Source organism: Aquarana catesbeiana, linkage group LG01 (assembly GCF_042186555.1).
Source record: "Aquarana catesbeiana isolate 2022-GZ linkage group LG01, ASM4218655v1, whole genome shotgun sequence".
Taxonomy (NCBI): Eukaryota; Metazoa; Chordata; class Amphibia; order Anura; family Ranidae; genus Aquarana; species Aquarana catesbeiana.
The window spans coordinates 835,254,723-835,273,339 of NC_133324.1; the positions used below are offsets into that span (position 1 = coordinate 835,254,723).

General features: G+C 41.1%; 1 protein-coding gene across 11 annotated transcripts in view; it reads left to right on the plus strand.

Moving 5' to 3' along the window:
• Positions 1-18,617, plus strand: part of APBB2 (amyloid beta precursor protein binding family B member 2) — a 488,394-nt gene that overhangs the window by 392,909 nt on the left and 76,868 nt on the right. Inside the window, exon 1 of one of the 11 annotated variants that reach the window (XM_073608535.1) lies at positions 12,921-13,258. The exons of the other annotated variants lie outside the window; for them this stretch is intronic. The gene's annotated coding sequence lies outside the window, so the exon portion shown is untranslated. Of the gene's footprint in view, positions 1-12,920; positions 13,259-18,617 lie in introns of those variants that run through there. 11 annotated transcript variants of the gene reach the window in all.

Genomic DNA, 18,617 nt, shown 5'->3' on the forward strand with positions numbered 1-18,617 from the left:
CTTCTACTTTAGGTTTGTATGTCAATTCCAAGCCCCTCAGTGCACAGGTGACTCATCTCCTGCTAAAGTAAAGAAAACAGCTGCATATTTTTAGTTGGTGTCTAAGTCATACATACTAGATTAGAATGACAGCCAAGTATTTTCAAGAGAGGTCTGCAATGGCTACATGTATATTTTTGTCAGTATACAGGTCTTCCAGAATACTAGGATATTGATTACTGATTGTGACAAACAGCACATGTGACAGTGTCATGTGCGATCGCTGCCGGTGGCTGTAGCTGCCTTGAGTGATCATTGTATTCTGATGGTTGGGAAACCTCCCACTGTCAGAATACAATAGCTCCATGGGTGGGATTCCCCCATGAACACTGACTGTGAATAAGGCGAGGGCAGTATTTTCAATTTGAAGCCAAGATCAAGACGTAGGAGACATGCCCAGGAGGAAAGACCAACCTTAGAATTTATTATTTTACTGATTAAGTAATTGTTGCTAGGAGCACACTTCCAGTAAAGGTAAAGTAAGTCAGTCGACAATAAGTGAATTTAAACATGCTTAGAATAAACATAGACCTGTAATCAGACAAAAACAATTAATTATTAGTCTATTTCTGCCATCAATCTTCTATGTTTCTAAAGCTGTATTTGCATATTGAAGTTTGTTGTTTGTCTCCATTCTTTCACCCCAGTTTGTCACTTGCAGTTGGAAGCATCTCCACTATCAGCACAGTCTCACAGCATTTTATATATACAAAATAATAAAAATGATAAATACCTTCTTAGTATCAAATTGGACCATAACAGTAGGCTTATTCCTTGGGAGATAGGAAGTCATTACTTTCAGGATACAGTTTTTGTGTTTTAACTGGAAGCTCTTGTGTATTGATTTTATTAACTCATTCTGTGGGAACAAGACCTCATACTAATGACTTCCTAACAATTATTAAGTTATAACCACAGAATATAACTGAACGAAAGCACAGCACCCAAGTAATGTATCTAATAGTTGCAATCCATCAGTTCCACAATATCTTCGCAGCTATAAAAAAAATTCCCAAGTAGATAAAACATAAAAGTGATTAAGTACTTCAATATAAATGTAATGCTGCGGGACACTGGATTGTTTTGTATTCAATTGACATTTGCATTTAACCATGTATTTGTTTTATGTCTATAACTTTTAGTGTTGGTCACCCTGATGAAATGAACAGGCCACCTGATTTATTTAATTAACATAGTGGAAAGTAAACATTACAGTGCTAATTCTCATCACAACATTGTAACAAGGTGTTTTACACAGGTTAATTGTGCTATCCGTCAATCCGTGATTAAACACCATAAATGAGCAAAGTCTGCATTGGGCAAGAAAACCTATAGAGAAACAAAGCTTTATAGGTATTATTAAACAGTGTTGTAAAACCTGCAAAGGCAAAGTTTATGCTCTGGTTTTAGTAGGATAAAAAGTTGGATGCCTTTTGAATAAAGGTTGGGCTAGCAGTCTGGAAGAACTGGTCAAGGTCTGCAGGTCTGTTAAGGCTGTTGAGTTAAATTTGCCTTGTTCTAAATACAGTACCAAAATTTACTGCAGTTAATGCATGTATTGAACATTAAAGCATTCTGACATTTTATCAAACCTCCCAACTTTAGAGCTGGAGAGCGCAGGACACCATGGAGTGGAGATGATATTATCTGAGTGCTGATTATTTGGCCTAGCGTGAGTTGGCCTGGATAAATAGAGCCTGAACCTACTTGCAATATTCAATGTACTGTATATAACAATAATGCCATCTCCCCCCTTTCCATCCTGACATATTCTTTTTAAGTGGTATGCACCTGTTTACTTGAGCACAGGTTGCTAATAGGGGAAGGGAGAGTAGAACTGAACAAAGATTATAATGTTAACTCATTTTAGCACTGCACAAAGACAAAGCATACGATTCACTGGAGTTGATTTACTAAAACAGAAGAGTACAAAATCTGGTGCAGCTGTGCATGCTAGCCAATCAGCTTCTAACTTCAGCTTGTTCAATTAAGCGTTGACCATAAAACCTGAAGGCTGATTGGTTTCTCTCTAGTTTTAGCAAATAAACCCCATTGAGTCTGGTTGTTGGGAAGGGCTACTGCTCCTTAATCCATTCCTGTTGGGCTCATGGATGGCCTCAGTCATCCTGCTTTAGTATTTTCAGCATGGGGCCCTCAGGATCCCAGCACTTCCACTTAAAGTGGAACTTTACTCTCTCAATCAAAATTGACTCTTTTGAATCCTTATGCTGCTAGCATTAGTAAATAGATAGGAAAGTGTATCATATTTACTTGTTTTAAACTTTTTTTTTTTTTAATTTCTTCAGTTACTTCCTGATTTCAATGCCTAAGCAAATGATGTCATACATCCCAGGAGTCTTCAGGAGAGGCTGAGGGTTTTTCTCAGCTAAGCACACCCTCCTGACTGCATGCCTGAGCTAAGGGCAAATGGATTCCAGGAAGTAAATGCTATATGATTCATGTGCCCTTACTCAAGATGGGCACAGACAGAAAAGCTAGGGGGTGTTTTTCTAAGTGATTTATCAGCAAAATAAAGCATGTAGACATGGATGGATGGAGGGGTTTGCTTTGAATCTTAAAAATGAATCAAAGTGCACTTTTGGTTTGTGTTGCTCAGATACAATGTAGTTCTGCTTTAAGGAAGACCTGCAGGGTAACCCAGCCTGGCCTTACCATCACTCCTGGGATTAATCTCACATTCATCCTAGGCTTAGCTGGCAATATACCCCACTGTCACCCCAATGCATAGGTCCATTTCCAGGAGGAAGGAGCACTCAAGAGTGGAAGGAAGTGTCTTTTCAATAATTGAATAAGTTAATAATGGAAAGAGTAAGTCAGCCTCCACTAGAGGTGATGGCACAACTGCCTTAAGGAGGGGTGTTACAGAATTCAGTGTCTCTATGAAGGGGAATGTCATCCAGCTACCTTCAGCTTCCCTCCAGGGGGGAAGCTAACAACATGGTCTCCCTGCTTACATGCTGGTCCATACTGCCGCACCCACAGGGAAAAAATATTATTACTCTCCTGCAACTAATTCTCAGAAAGCTACCTACATTCATAATATAACCTCAAACAGGGTGCCTCTCTGCTAGCAGGAACAGAGTTGGCACTTAAAGTGGTTGTACAATCCCAATTCCAAAATAAAGTTAGGACACTGTGTAAAATCTACATAAAAACAGAATGCAATGATTTGCAAATCCCATAAACCCATATTTTATTCACAATAGAAACTAGAAAACATATCAAATGTTTAAACTGAGCAAATGTACAATTTTAAGAAAAAATAAGGTAATTTTGAAATTGATGGCAGCAACACATCTCAAAACGTTGGGTCAGGGCAACAAAAAGCTGTCAGGATAAGTGGTACTAACAACATAGAGCTGGAAGAACATTTTGCAAATAATTAGGTTGATTGGCAACAGGTCACTAACATTATTGGGCAAAAAGGGCATCTTAGAGATTCAGAGTGTCTCAGAAGTAAAGATGGGCAGAGGTTCGACAATCTGAAAAGCTGCATCTAAAAAAAATCAGCGAATCTGGACAATTCTTAGACAGCACTGCATTAAAAACAGGCATGATTCTGTTAATACTTCCAAATATAACTGTCTGTGAACACAGTTTGCCATGCCATCCAAAAATGCAAGTTAAAGGTCTGTCATGCAAAGAAAAAGCCAAATCTGAACATGATACAGAAATGCCACCATCTTCTCTGGGTCAAAGCTCGTTTAAAATGGTCTGTTGCAAAGTGGAAAGCTGTTTTGTGGTCAGAAGAATCGAAATTTGACATTCTTTTTAGCAATTATCCTCCATATTAAAGAGGAGAGGGACCTTTGAGCTTGTTATTGGCGCTCAGTTCAAAAGCCTGCATCTCTGGTGGTATGAACGTGCAATAGTGCGTATGGAAGGGGCAGCTTGCACATCTGGAAAGGCTCCATTAATGCTGAAATATATATCCAGCTATAGAGCAGCATATGCTGAGGCTGGAATGGAACAACATTCCTCTCCCAAAACTCCACCAACTGGTTTCCTCAGTTCCCAGACATTTACAGAGTGTTGTTAAGACCCCTTTCACACTGGGGCCGCCCGAGCGTTAGCGGTAAATCGCTGCTCGTTTTAGAGATACTTTTCCACTGTTTAAGCAACGTTTTTCGCCCGCTAGCGGGGCGCTTTTAACCCAAAAGAAGGGGTTAAAAACACCCATGTTGCAGCACTTCCGAAGCGCTTGCAGCACTTTTTCTAACATCCTGCAAGCACACCGCCCCAATGTGAAAGCACCCGGGCTTTCACACGCAGGCGGCATGGGAGGCATTTTTCAGCACTTTACAGGCGCTATTTCTAGCGCTAAAACGCCTGATAATTACCTCAGTGTGAAAGGGGTCTTAAAGGAAAAGGGGTGCTATGCCTTGATAAACATGACCCTGTCCCAACTTTGCCAGCTTTTTATTGCCCTGTCCCAACTGCCATCAATTTCAAAATCACCTTATTTTTTCCTAAATGGTACAATTAAAAAATTGATGTCTTCTCTATTCTATAGTGAATAAAATATGAGTTTATAAGATTTTCAAATAATTGCATTCTGTTTTTATGTAGAATTTACTCTGCGTCCTAACTTTTTTTTTTGGAAGTGGGCTTGTAAATGTTGAAATGCTGTTTTTTTGTTAAATACTAAACATGTTATACTTATCTCCTCTTCTGGGATCCCCGGTTGGCACTCTTGGCTCCTCCAATAAATCATTTTTATATTCCTTTGATTTTTGTTATATCCTTTAATCAAAAACATTTTAAAAAGTTTTCTATAATCAATATACATCTGTCATGTAACCCAGCTCCTTTCATCCTGTCTGCAGGGAAACATCAGCAGGAGGAGCTACTAGTCCGGTCACGTGTTGAAAAAATAAAAACAGCCTTCAGAATTACAAAGAAAAATACATAATTAATATCAAATGTTTTAAATTGTCAAATAGATATGCATTTAAACTCAAATCTTTATTATTTTTGTGCAATCACAGCCTGTTTCACACCGCTCAAGCCTGTTTCTATTGTTTGTATGTGCTTAGAATTACAGGGAGGTGATGCCTCCATCAATCAACATGTAAAATCCTGTCCCCATCGTGTAGAGCTGTTTAGTGGGCATGAAGGAGGAGGGAGGGAGTGGGCTGAAACTGAAGCATGCTCAGTAGAAGTGGCAACAGCTGTTATACACAATCTCAGGCTGCAGGGACACAGACAAGGAGGGGGGACAGTGAACAGAAGGATCAGCCAGGTTTTTTGCAGAGTACAGAAAATGAATCTCATAGTTACTGAGTGAGTATGAACAGCATGTAATGTAGTATGTACTGACATTTTTTTTAATGGTGTGGGTTTAGTGACACTTTGAAGAGGGGGCTGAGGGGCACTGGTATTATACAGTTTTTCCTTAATGCAGAGAATGCATTAAGGTGAAAAAACCTTTGCCTTTACAACCATTTTAACCCATGTGGCTCCTAAGCCAAATCTCGCTCTCAAGTTTTAGGGGTATCTAGTCGCCGCATGTATGCCCTTCCCTATATGGCTTGTATAAAAAACCTAGATTTGAGTAACATGCAGCACTATGCAATTATTATGCTACTAAAAGATTAAAATAGGCTGTGTAGAATATCTAATGGAAATCAAGCCATTTCTATTGAGAAGATCCCCAACAAGAATTACTCTTCAACTACTGTGCAGTAAAACCACATATCTCAGCAAACTATCCTTCCATGTGATATAAGTAATGGCTTTAGTTTTGCTGGAGGGTTTTGATATGTATGAAAAAATTATTTATGAGGCAACATTTCTGGTGCATCTTGTAATACTGTTCATCAGAAACAGCCCCTGTGTGTCAAAGAACAGCAATGTTGCTTTGGGTGAAAAGCTTGTCATGTATCACTTCATGCAGCATGTTTGAAGGGCCCATTGCTATGCACATCTGGATCTCTTTCCCCAACTTCTGTTCTTTGGCTTCCTTTGTGTTACTTAGGATAACAGCCATGTATACGGTCATGTGTCCTATAATGGCACACACAGTACTATGTTATGAATGTAATAAAATTGGTAATGAAAATCCAGCTTTTCCCTAGGCAGTGCAGCTCCGATCCGGTAATCAGCTCTACATATGAAATGATTTTCACATTGTCTGTGCATTCTCAGTGCTGTCATAAAATCATGTTTGCTTCATTGAGCCTTATTGGAATTACATGCCAACAAAGCAAAAGAGGAAAGTAATATTGGCTGAAAATCTATATACTGGCATTTCACTTCCAATTTTCCTCCAATTAACAGCATTACTGGAGACTCCTAACATTTTGTTTTTTAATCCCTAATTTTCTTTTGGCGAATGGATTGAATATTAAGTCATCAGTTAGACGTCTCCTTTGTTTCATACATAAGAATATTAAAAACAGTTGAGAAGATGAAGGGCTCTGTGTTAATAAAGTAGCTTGCAACACCTTCTGGCAGTAGACTGTTCTGATATGTCTGTGGTCTGTCTGTGTCTTTGCTTCTTGTACACATAGCATGACACTTCTGGGTTACATTCTGAAGAGTGTGTTACTAAGACCTGTCTCTGTCTTTCATCACAGCAACCTGTCAGATTCCAACTGTCAGCGGGTGAAAATATGGGGTGGAAACAATCTATATTTTTTACTTTATTATTAAAGGTTTGTACAGAGGTGCTCACAGTAACCCCCCTCTGCTCCAGTTTCCATGTAAAGGAAAACTAGGGTTCTAGGAAGCTGCTGATGTGTGTATTGAATCACAATGTACTCCAGCTGCCTATATGGGTTCTGCGAAACAATGTCTACAGATATGCCTTGTCCACTTGCATTATCATCTGCTAAGCAGCTCCTGTATGCATCATGGGCATGCCACCCATTAGGCCCGAAGGATTGTGCAGATGAGTTCAGAGAACTCTGCTCTATATGTCAAGCAGAGTCTGGAGAGGAACTATTTAGGCATAATGTCAGCCACTCTCTGAACTCCCCTTGCTGCATAGTAAATAATGTAAAATATATAAAAAAATCCAACTGGATTAGTTGGAATTTTCATTGAGATCTTGAATAAATGAATCAGCTAACAGAATCCCGGCAGAATAAAAAACTGCTGGGTGATTCATCATGTCAATTTTTATTCTGAAATGAAATTGTTTTCGGGTGGACTGACCCTATCATGCTTGTGTGGACTGATGTCAGTGATGTAGCCCAATATGTGACTTTTATTTCATTCACCCACAACCACACTTTTTTGTAGATATATAATCCTGTACACCTGGTATAAAAGAAATGAATGTAACACTTTGTTATTTCATTCTTGCTGGTTTACATAAATCGGTGGGCTTAAAGCGTAACTCCACTTTTATGGAGAAAAAAACATTCCCCTCTGGGTGATCTATGTACATTATAAGGATTTTAACAAACTTTGTTGCAGATTCCTGCCTTTTGTTAGTCTGAAGAAATCATTGTTTGTTCCTCTGTGCCCCTGTGCTATTTTTTTCCCCCACGAAATAAGAGTACTTTGTATTCTTACTTTAAGCTTGGTGTGATATATCTTCCAGATCTGTGTAGTAATCCAGTGTGAGATTTTGCCTCTGTGCAGGAGCTTCCTGTAATATAGACCAGCCATTTCTGCTCTCTCTCCTTGTGCAGGGTGACTGGTCTTGTATCCGCCTCCTCTTGTAGACTTCTGCAGGCACCCTATGGTGATTGGGCCTCCTGGGTCCCTCCCACAGCTCTGCACAGGCTGTGATGCTACAGCTACTTTTATATGGTAACATCTGGGCCTGCAAGGGCATTTGATGCACACAAAGTGAGTTTATATTATTTGTGGTTGTATATTTGAATGAAAGTTTTTGTGCCCAGAGTTTATTTCAGGTACTTCTATAACACCGCCAATTAATACGGTGCTTTTAACAGTCCCTACCCTCAAGGAGCTTACAATCTAAGGTCCCTAACTCACATTCCTACATACACATACTAGGGTCAATTTAGAGAGCAGTCAATTAACATACCACCATGTCTTTGGATTGTGGGAGGAAACCCACGCAGGCAAAGGGAGAACATGCAAACTCCAGGCAGGTAGCACCATGGTTGGGATTTGAACCAACAACCCCAGTGCTACTAGGTGAAAGTGCTAACCAACTAGCCACTGTGCTGCCCAGTTCAGCTTTAAGGCCTTCTGTTTTAGGAAAGGCTAGTCTGGGTTGCCAATAGCAGACAACCCAGATTCTTTTAATCCTCCATATAGGAAAGGGGGCACATAAAAGACCCAGGTACACAAATTACAATATTATTGTGGATTCTGTGTGTAGAATTTGCAATATGAAGGCTATTCCAATTTCCTGTATATCCATCATGGTAGGTCCTTGGATTCTAGTTGTGATTCTAGTTGTTGGTAAGTCTAATGGTGGCCATATGTGTTTTGATCAGTAATGGCCCATTTATAAGGGGCGCGGGGCGCTGCCCCCCCCCCCCCCCCCCAAAGCTACTCATCTTTTTTACTCATCTAATTTTTTTTTTTTTAAGTTCCTTTAAGTGTGTGCGGGGGGGCACCGGACACAGAGGTGCTATGGGAAGCGGGCAAGCAAATCTATCGGCTGGCGTTTAGACTACCCATGGAGCGCAAAGCTCTGCTCTCTCTGCACTCCCACTCTGGCATTATGTGTCCTGTGGTGGTTAGTGATTGGCGGGTCCATAGGATGTAGGGCGGTGCTTTTATTGGACCCGCCAATCACTTCCGTTTGTGACTCATTCTGGCTGGTCCAATGGAACACGAGACATGAACAGAGGAGTCAGCCGGTGATCGTGGCAAATCACTGAAGAAGCTGCTAGGAGGTAAGATTAAGCAGAGCACACTTGTGTTGTGCTCTCAGACCTGCAGTGTGATTGCAGCAGCTGCCTGTGTAGTGGATCTGGGGAGGAGAAGAGGGGAGTGCAGAGGCAGTGAAGGGTTGAGAAGCTTTTAGCGCATTCCCAGGACAGTATATCTGGAGGAGGCTGCTAGTGTTAAATGTGATGCTAGTTGTTCGGGCTGTCCTCTTCTCTCCTCTCACCCAGCTGCATTTACTCCCAGTCTGAGAGCAGAGTTCAGAGCTTCTCCCTGGCAGGGGGCATCTGATCATACTGGATGGCATGGTGACATTGTGCTGGGAGGACAGGAGATGACAGCAGGAGGGGAAGACAATCTTCCTTCATTGTACACTGATCTGTGCTGGATCAGAACACTGACAGGCAGATCTACCATCTCCTGATCATTAAATATCTCCTTCCATCCACCCATCCACCCACCCATCCATCCACCTATCCATCCACCCATCCATCCACCCAACCACCCACCTATCCATCCATCCATCCACCCAACTATCCATCCATTCACCCACCTATCCATCCATCCACCCACCTATCCAGCCACCTATCCATCCATCCACCCACCTATCCACCCACTCACCTATCCGTCCATTCATCCATCCACCCACCCACCTATCCACCCATCCATCCATCCATTCATAAATCCATCCACCCACCTACTCACCTACCTGTCCATCCATCCCTGCACACCCCTTCCTGCTGGTTGTGTATATCCTGGCTATCCCTCCTCTTTCCTATATGAAATGGTATTTCCTATATTTCTTGTCCTAAAGCTGACCATACTTTGTCCAATCCCCTTTTTCAGCAGAGCATACACAATACAGTCTGTGCAATCTCCTATAGATCTGCTAACTAATATGTAGTGCAAAAGCCTGCCTGGGGGGGGGGGCGTTGTTGGGAGTGCGAGTCAGGGGGTCAGGACTGTTTTGCGCCGCCCCCCCCCCCCCCCCTAAAATTTGGACCACCATCCGCCACAGGTTTTGATAAAAGACAATTTTTTTTTCTGGTCAATCTTTTCCGATAGGAATAATTGATCTGCTATTGATTGTTTGTGGATTCAATCTTTTTGATTGATAAAAAATTGAATATTGTGTGGCCACCATAAAGGGGATTGTACAGTCAGATCACAGGGTATGTGACCTGATTTGAGATATCTATAAACACAAGATGACAGTCACCTCATTTGAACATTATCAGGGGAAAGATGCCTCTGTCCCTTACATTTTCCCAATCATCTATTGTGATATTTTATTGCAATGGTTCCCTCAGAAGTCTTTCCATTCTCTCTCGGGACAAGTTACCTGCACTGTTATCTTCAAGCAGTGCTTTGGTAGCACTTAACATGATACAACACTACAGTATGTAATGTTATAGATATTATAGTAAATATTCTTCAGTAGTATAGCTAGACATCCATTAGAATAGATGCAGTTACCATTTAAAGGTTAATCTGTTATGCTGTGAAGCTTGAAATCTCAGTGACTTGAAGGAGAGAGCTGTCCAGCCTGCTATATTATCTGTACTGAGTGCCCCTTCTTTTCATACAGTTACAATTTAGCAGTCTGACACCAGTTCATACAAACTAACTTAAAGCGAACCTTCACCCCCTGGATGTATTTAACATCATTGCACCCCCCCCATCTAAAATGGCATATTTTTTTCTTTGCTTGTTTACCAGCCACACAGCCTCGGCTAGGCAATAATGGCATCTCCTCTGCGCTGAAGCCTCATATTGCATTCACAGAGTCTGAAGAAGGCACACCTGACATGCTTCATCAGGGGGTTGAGCTTTCTAAACCCTGAAGATGCACCCAGCACTTGATGATATCAGCAACAAAGATGGCGGTGTGGGACAAGACGAGTGGCAACAGCGGATCATAGCAGGTCAATGCTGGATCCACTGAGTATGTGAATTGAGGATAATCTTGGGGGGGGGGTTAGGGTTCCCACCTTTTCTTTAACCCAAACCTAAACACTTTAGCGGCCTGGGACACCTTTGGGTGCCCCAAGGAGAGTAGAAATGTGGTGCGCATAGCGTGCAGCAGTGAAGAGTGGGGGTAGCCAAATTGCTCTGGCTGACATCATCGCCCTGCCCCCCAGTGATGCCGAATCTGCCCCCAGACAGCCGCCCGCAGCTCCCGGATGGCAACAGATTTGTGTGTGACTATATTGGTTGCTTGGGGAGCCACAGCTGGTCTGAATAATGTGTCCGGATCTCAGTCCGCCTGAAACCCAGACACAAGATTCAAAACCTGGACTGTCTGGGTGAATCCTGGACAGGTGGCAACCCTAGGTTAGGCTGAAGTTCCTCTTTAACAGAAGGGCTTTCTTTGTTCACCAGCACAGTGCTGAGAGTAGTGAGGAAATATTTTCCGGCAACCTGTTAGCTTTCAAATGTGTAGCCGGACATGCACATGGTACCTAGGTCCTATGTAAGCCACAGAACGAAATGTTGATAAGTGGAATAATGTACATCTACTGTATTGGGATTAAGGCCCGGTTCACACTAGCTGCGACTGCGGCTAGGAGCAGGGGGTATGGTGCGTCACTGTTCTCCATTTCAGGTGCGAATCCGATCCAAATTGATGCCTGTATTCAGACCTGAAACGGATCCAGAGATGCACAGGACCCTTTTCCAGTGCAAACTGTGGTTGCCCCGGAGCTGTGTGAACCGGCTCCATTGAGAGTCACGCGAATTGGATGTGGGGAAAACCGGCATCCTATTCGCATAAGTGTAAACCCAGCCTAAGGGTATTAGGATTCATGAATTTATAGAGTTTCTGAATATATTTTGTATATGTCATATATAAAGATGATGGAATGGGAGTTGTTTCCTATAACTTACAAAAGTTGATAAATACACTGAAAACCTGATATTTATAGATACTGCAAAACAGACTGTGAGGAATAGAAATAGACTGTCTGACACTGATGGACAACCATACCATAAATTAACTTTGTGCCATTAAAATCTATGGCCACCTTGGAAATATCTACCCACTTAATTGATTATTCATTATTAATATACTAATATTATTTATTATTATATCAATATGATTATTAATTATTAACTGATTAGTGTTCTAACTAGAGTGAGTAGTGCATACATAGTACGGGACTAATTCCTTAGTATGATGGGTTTCAGATTGTGTTGATATCCTAGTGTTAGAATGTTGGTAAATGATGTTAGAATAGGCACTTTATTATATCAATTAACCCAAACTTTAGGCAATAAAATCTTCATTTAAATATATTCTTTAATAGCCAATAAAATATATAAAACCACTTTGTGTGGACCAAATGTTGTTGCATACCCAGATATTACCCCGTAAAATTGCAGTGATATCATCCCTGTGCTGTACATATCCTGTGCAGAGAGCAGAGCAGTGGGATGGACTGAGCACACACCCACTACCGGGTGCCTGCAGAAAACTACAGGAGGGGACGGGGACAAGACCAGTCATCCTGCACAAGGAGAGAGCAGCAGGGACTGGTCTTTATTACAGGAAGCTCATACACAGAGGCAAATTTTAATACCGGATTACTGCACACTGAAAGAAATGTACAAAGCACACCAAGATTTAAGTAAGAATGCTTATGCCTCCTATATTTAGACAATATTTGCTTATCCCAGAGTTCAGCTTCAAATGTTGATTTTGGTATACCCATGCCTTATGTTGGATTCCTAGAGCCTAACGTGATAAAAGAAGAGAATGGATGCCTTCAGTCATATACAGAGATCATCTGTTTAGAACATTCCTTAAACATATATTCAGTACATTGAAAGAGACTGACAATCAATATTCCATCCCGAAACAATAAACGTGTGCAGGGCTGTAGATCATCATTTGTCTAGAGACACATGGAAATAAGTTTCATGTTAGACTGAGGAAGTGTGGCCGCCTTGATGCTACTGAACCCAGAGTGATTTATTACCTCGCCTTACCTCCCCCCCATTCATCTGTTCCATGGAGATCCTGATAAGGTTGCACTGCTCACATGCATATGCTGCATCTTCTTATCCAGCTGCTTGCATTGGACTCTCTCTTTACTCCTCTCTATAACAACCTCTGCAGCAGCACAGTGTTCTTTAGGAATCAGGCTTTTCTACCAATATATTATGCTGCATCCTTAGATCTGTATACAGTCATGCTTCAGCTGCTTTGTTGCTATACCAGCCTAGGAAAGCAATGCATTCTTCACTGAAGCCCTGAAGCTTTCAGTGTGGAGCGTACACCGTGTGCCTGTGATGCTTTGTGCTTTGCTTCTCTGCGATTTTATCAACCGTTTTCCTAACTTGCCCTATCTGTTCTTTCATGCTGTCGTGGACACAGGGAGAGGTACTGTAATTCATTTGCTTCTTTCTGCATGCTTTATGCCTGTACCTGTCTAGTGGTGTCTGTGTCTTCATGTGTTTAATTCTACTGTCACTTACTAGGCGATCAATTATTATCTGTGACATATTTGATATTTCTATGATATGTGACAAAATATTGTCAAAGATGTGTTTCTGCTATTGGAAATGGAACTACTACTAGACTGTAGAATCTAAAAATATAGAGTATCCTGTTTTAGCGCTGACATGTGTTATGTTAGCAATGTCAGAATGATGGTTCTCCATTTCACCATTGGCTTACATGTATATTGAAATGCTAGAGACAGGTAATGGATTTATTTGAATGATCAATCCTGAGAGGTTTGCAAGGTTACCTGGTTACCTGGTTTATTAAGACGCTGGCAAACAAGTTACAGCTTATCAGGTTCCTAGCATCCACCAAGATGTATAAGGGTTGATTTACTAAAGAAAATAGACTGTGCACTCTGCCAATGCAGTTGCTCCAGAGCTTAGTGAATGAGGAAAAGCTTCACTTTGCAAAGAGTACCCAATCACGCGCAAGGAAAAAAAAAACTTTGCTATGTGCTTGTGCACATTGGCTATAAAAGAGATGTGTTCAAGAAAAAAAAGACACACTGTAAGTTTTTGAAAGTGATGTTTTCTTTGTGCGCAAGTGCATGAGCCTAAAGTTGACTGATCATGTAACATTTTCCCACGGCTAATCTCTGTGTTCAGATTAATGTATTTATGCGTTTACAATGTAATAAAAAATGTACTGTACAGTAAAAGTCAGTGTTTAAAGCAGAAGTCTACCCTAACACTAAAATCTCAATATCTACTGGTATCCACGATCTAAGACTCAACCTATCTAGCCCTGTAAAGTAGAAATCGCTATACGTAGCTTTTCTGAAGCCGCTCCGGTCCCAGGCTGAGCTGTCAGCGGCGGCTTCTCTGTTAATGGCGGGTGCAGAGGCGGCAGCTAACAACTGGAGCCCCATAGTAACTAATTTTCCATTCATTTCCCAGCTGTTGTTGGCTGTCTCCTCTGCAGAGCTTCCGCTGATGGAGATCGGTCCGATATGTATAGCAATTTCTTCTTTACAGGGCAAGATAGGTTAGTCTTAGATCGTGGATGCCTGTAGATTTAGAGATTTTAGTGTTAGGGTGGACTTCCACTTTAATCTCCCAACTCAGTGCAGTTTTTTGCCATATAATAATATATTGGCCACAGCCGATGATTTTTTACTATAAGGACGGCTTTACAGTGATCCGCAGTGCTTTTGGCTGTGTACCCACAGTTTTCTTGTGGGTTAGCTGTGCTTTTCTGTACACTTCTATTGTGTTCCGTGGTTTTGGTGCGTTTTCTAAAAGTGCACCAAAAGTCTTGCATGCAGGACTTTAGGTGCAATTTCAGAAAGCACAACAACACTGTGGGACATAATAGAAGTTTAGGAAAAAGCGCAGCTAACCCGCACGAAACCCGCAGGGTACACTGTGCTGCATCTGCACTATGGCAAAAAAAAATGCAGCGCATCAGTGTGTGCTCATCTTACTTATTGGCGAAAGCAGCCAGTGATGTAACATGTAAAGATGTTCACTCTCCCAATCAACATTGTTTTTTTTTAATCCTCATGCTGCTAGCATTAGTAAATAGATAAGAAAGTATATCATATTTACTTGTTTTAATTTAATAACTTTTAACCCATGAGTAGAGCACTAAAGGCAGATGGATTCCAGGAAGTAAATACTACATGAATCATTTGACTTTACTCAAGATGGCCACTGCCAGAAATGCAATTGGGTGATCTTTCAAAGTGATTTCTCAACAAAATAAAGCAAAGAGATGGATGAATGGGGAAGTTTGCTTTTTTCTTTGCACATGGTGGATTTGATATAAACGTGTTTGACATGTTTTTTTCAACATGTACTTGCTGGTACCATATTTTAAATTTATATTTGTAGCCCCTAGAGGACACAACTAGAGTATGTTAGACAATCAGCAGCCTTCCTGGAAAACTGTTTTGAGCATGACTTGCAGGACAAGCTGTTTGAAGAGTCAATAATCGTATTTACTATTTAGAGCCAAAGAACTAATTCTGTGTAGCCAGTTCTTTGATTTACATGCATTTTCCACCCTGCACAGCAGATGGGTGACAAACATAGTTCCTAATTGAACAGTTCAACTTCCGGTTCAGCTATTCTGCTTCCTATGTTACCTCTCCGCCTTTAGCTTTCTCATTGGCAATAAATCAGCATCATCACCTTTGTCTAGTAGAGAAAAAGAAGAAGAGGAAGGTGGGACTTTAAATGAAGCAAGCAGTCATATGAAGAGTCAAAAAAGTGGGTGTTTATATGTGTCAGAATAAAAATAGTAATGCATGGTAATGATTAATATTGCAATAATTCATCTATATACATACATATAAAAACATAATGACACATGTGAATGTAGAAAGATTATGGGTACAACACCTCTTGACTTCCCATCAATTGTAGGAATAAATACCATAATTTACAAAAAAATCATATATGATTACAAAAGATACATGATTCTGATAAAAGATGATGATAAACACATGCTCGATATAAACATGTTAAGTACAAAAGCTCAACACGTTTCATGGAATTTTATCAACTCTTCAGGAGCAAACGTGTACATCTGTAATACAATGTAAAAATTCTTAAATAACTATCTTTTGGAAGAGAAATCCAAAAGGGGAAAATATACCATTAGATATAGAGTACTAAAATCCTGTATAGAGAGTGCGGCACTAAGAACTGGAAGGGCATCATGTCCGGGAGCTGTGGCTGCATGCATCGCATGCACTGCCCATGCAAGGCAACATCTGGGGATGCAGATATCCCTGTAAGTCCTTCCTGAGTACTGGTGCCCAGAACTGGACAGCATACTCCCTGTGCGGCTGGACTAGAGTCTTGTAGAGTGTGAGAATTATCATTTTATCTCTGCAGTTGATCCTCTAGCATGTATAACAAGGTCCTTTACTCAAATTGAGAGCAGGATACATGAAAATATAAGTGAAGCCTAAACAAGAAGGACTGGGGAGTAAGGAAATGTAGTAATAATTGGCAAAAAAAATGGCAAAAACAAACATCAGAATGGGAACCCAAATGGAACCAGTGTCAATGTGCAAAATGGGGCTAAGGTTGAATGAGGAGATACCTGGTGCTGGAACCTGCGGAACCGTGATTGAAAGTGGTGAGGATTGTCTGGAAATGCCAACAGGACGAATCAGCCACCCCAGGTGGAACCTATAAGGGCGTACACGCTACACACCCCCAAATGCCACGCTAAGCATGCAAAGGGAGGGGAGGCGCCCAAATCCGAGCGACCAAGTTGCCTGGCATTTGGCGTGAAAACCCCCTCACACGTGCTGCGGTTGTAAAACACTGTTGGCGTGGCGTTACTCAATGAGTGTGTTGGACGTGACATTGATGCACAGCGCGGAGATATTCGCCCGCCCCAGGGGGGGGGAGGGGGGAGAGCCTGCGGTGTGCATCACAGCTCCCGGGAATGAAGGGAGTTAAAACGGCTCATGGATCCAGACAATGTGGCATTAACAGCACAGTGTATGAGGAGACTATAAAACTAGATGATAAATAATACTTGTTAAATCTAACTATAATGTATGAACTGCGTGCCTCCATCCCTAATCTAATTTTTGCCAATTGTTACTACATTTCCCTACTCCCCAGTCCTTCTTGTTTGAGCTTCACTTATATTTTCACATATCCTGCTCTCAAATTGAGTAAAGGACCTTGTTATACATGCTAATATACACATTCACATTTTTTATAGAAGTCCCTCAAGACATTTATGGGAAACACCTACGGTCACATGCAGGAAATTGCCCTTACAGGGATATCTGCATCCTTGGATGTCACCTTGCATGGGCTATGCATACGATGCATGCAGCCACAGCTCCTGGACATGATGCCCTTTCAGGGGGGCTTCCAGTTCTTAGTGTCGCACTCTCTATATACAGTGATTTTGTGAGTACTCATCATCTTTTATCAGAATCATGTATCTTTTGTAATCATACATTAATTTTTTTTGTAAATTATGGTATTCATTCCTACAATTGATGGGAAGTCAAGAGGTGTACCCATAATTTTTCTATATTGTAATGTGTCATTATGTTTTTTTATGTATGTATTTACAGTAGATGAATTATTGCGATATTAATCATTACCTTGCATTACTATTTTTATTCTGACACATATAAACGCCCACTTTTTTGACTCTTCATATGACTGCTTGCTTCATTTAAAGTCCCACCTTCCTCTTCTTCTTTTTCTCTACCAGACAAAGGTGATGATGCTGATTTATTGTCCAATGAGAAAGGCGGAGAGGTAACATAGGAAGCAGAATAGCTGAACCGGAAGTTGAACTGTTTAATTGGGAACTATGTTTGTCACCCATCTGCTGTGCGGGGTGGAAAATGTATGTAAATAAAAGAACTGGCTACACAGAATTAGTTCTTTGGAAACTGTTTTTAGCTCTAAATAGTAAATACGATTATTGACTCTTCAAACAGCTTGTCCTGCAAGTCATGCTCAAAACAGTTGTCCAGGAAGGCTGCTGATTGTCTAACAAACTGTAGTTGTGTTCTCTAGGGGCTACAAATATACATTTAAAATTTGGTACCAGCAAGTACATATTGAAAAAACATGTCAAACACGTTTATATTAAATCCACCATGTGCAAAGAAAAATGTGTTTTAGAGCATGGTTAAAGCGGATTTTCACTGCATCTGAGCACCACAATCCAAAAACACTATTTACTAATTTTTAATATTCAAAGCAAACTCCCCCCATTCATCTACGTTTATTTCTGTATTTGCGGACGATACTAAGCTGAGCAGGGCAATAACTTCTCCGCAGGATGTGGAGACCTTGCAAAAAGATCTAAACAAATTAATGGGGTAGGCAACTACATGGCAAATAATGCATTTGGGTGGCAAAAACATGAATGCAATCTATACACTGGGGGGAGAATCTCTGGAGGAATCTAGGATGGAAAAGGACCTGGGGGTCTTAGTAGATGATAGGCTCAGCAATGGCATGCAATGCCAAGCTGCTGCTAACAAAGCAAACAGAATATTGGCATGCATTAAAAAGAGGATCAACTGCAGAGATAAAATGATAATTCTCCCGCTCTACAAGACTCTGGTCTGGTCGCACCTGTAGTATGCTGTCCAGTTCTGGGCACCAGTACTCAGGAAGGATGTACTGGAAATGGAGCGAGTACAGAGAGGGACAACAAAGCTAATAAAGGGTCTGGAGGATATTAGTTATGAGGAAAGGTTGCGAACACTGAACTTATTCTCTCTGGAGAAGAGACG